This window comes from Echinops telfairi, unplaced genomic scaffold, assembly GCF_000313985.2.
Source record: "Echinops telfairi isolate 266 unplaced genomic scaffold, ASM31398v2 ScPeMD7_7475;HRSCAF=8513, whole genome shotgun sequence".
NCBI lineage: Eukaryota > Metazoa > Chordata > Mammalia > Afrosoricida > Tenrecidae > Echinops > Echinops telfairi.
Window position 1 is genome coordinate 27,348,034 of NW_022111379.1, and position 1,089 is coordinate 27,349,122.

General features: G+C 31.0%; 1 protein-coding gene across 2 annotated transcripts in view; it reads left to right on the forward strand.

Moving 5' to 3' along the window:
- The window catches only part of APBA2 (amyloid beta precursor protein binding family A member 2), a 182,588-nt gene that overhangs the window by 65,656 nt on the left and 115,843 nt on the right, over positions 1-1,089 (forward strand). The window lies entirely within an intron of this gene.

Sequence of the window (1,089 nt, forward strand, 5' to 3'; positions counted from 1 at the left end):
AAAAAAAAGAATTGATTATGATTATGCATATAAAACTCTTTTAAAAAGCAATTTAGCTATGGAAGTATATAATATATGAATATTATATCAGAAAAGTACTAAAATAAGAGATAAAGAAGAAGCCAAACTTATAGTTACCATGGGTGAAGGAGGAAGAGTTTTTGCTTAGGGAACACTGAGTTTATTTTAGTGGTGGTGGAACGATTTGGAGTGGGATATCAATAATGATTGTACAACATGAAGAGTATAATCCATGGCACCAAATTTTACATGTGGAAGTTGTTGAATCAGAGGATGTTTTGTTGTGTATATTTTTGCCAAAATTGAAAAAAAAAATTACATGAAAACATTGAGTACTACAATGTTCTAAAATTGTAGTAAGGATTATACAACTCTTCTTGATATGCTTGAACTGTTGAATTGTATAATATGTAGTTGAAGTGTTAAACTGATTTTTGTTTGTATGTTGATCATACGTAGTCATGTTCCTGAATCTTTGAATTAGGTCCAAAAATTTCCTTGCCTGGTTTTTGGTATTTTCTATGTATAGGATCATGTAATTTACAAATAGAGAATGCTTCACTTCTTTTCCAATTTGAATACCTTTAATTTTTCTTTGCTATCTGACAGGTCTAGTACTTCCTGCACAATATTGAATAAAACTGGTGATAAAGGGCAATATTGTCTCATTCCCATCCACAAGGAGAATACTTCCAGTTTCTCTCCATTGAGAGTAATATTGGCCAATGGCTTTATATGTAAGAGCTTCAGTATATTGGGGAGTTTCCCTCCTATTTATATTTTGTTGAGTGCTTTTATCAGGAATTAATGTTGAGTTTTGTCAAATGCCTTTTCTATATCAATTGATATGATCAAGTAGTTACTTTCCTTTGTTTTATTTATTTAATGAATTACATTGATTGTTTTCCTAATGTTGAACCATCCTTGTGTACCTGGTATGCATCCCACAAGTAGGTGCTTTTTTTCTTTGGTATATTGCTGTTGGATTCTATTGACTAGGATTTTGTTGAGAATTTTTCATTGGCATTGATGGTTTATAATTTTCTTTTCTGGTCTTGTTCTTGCCTG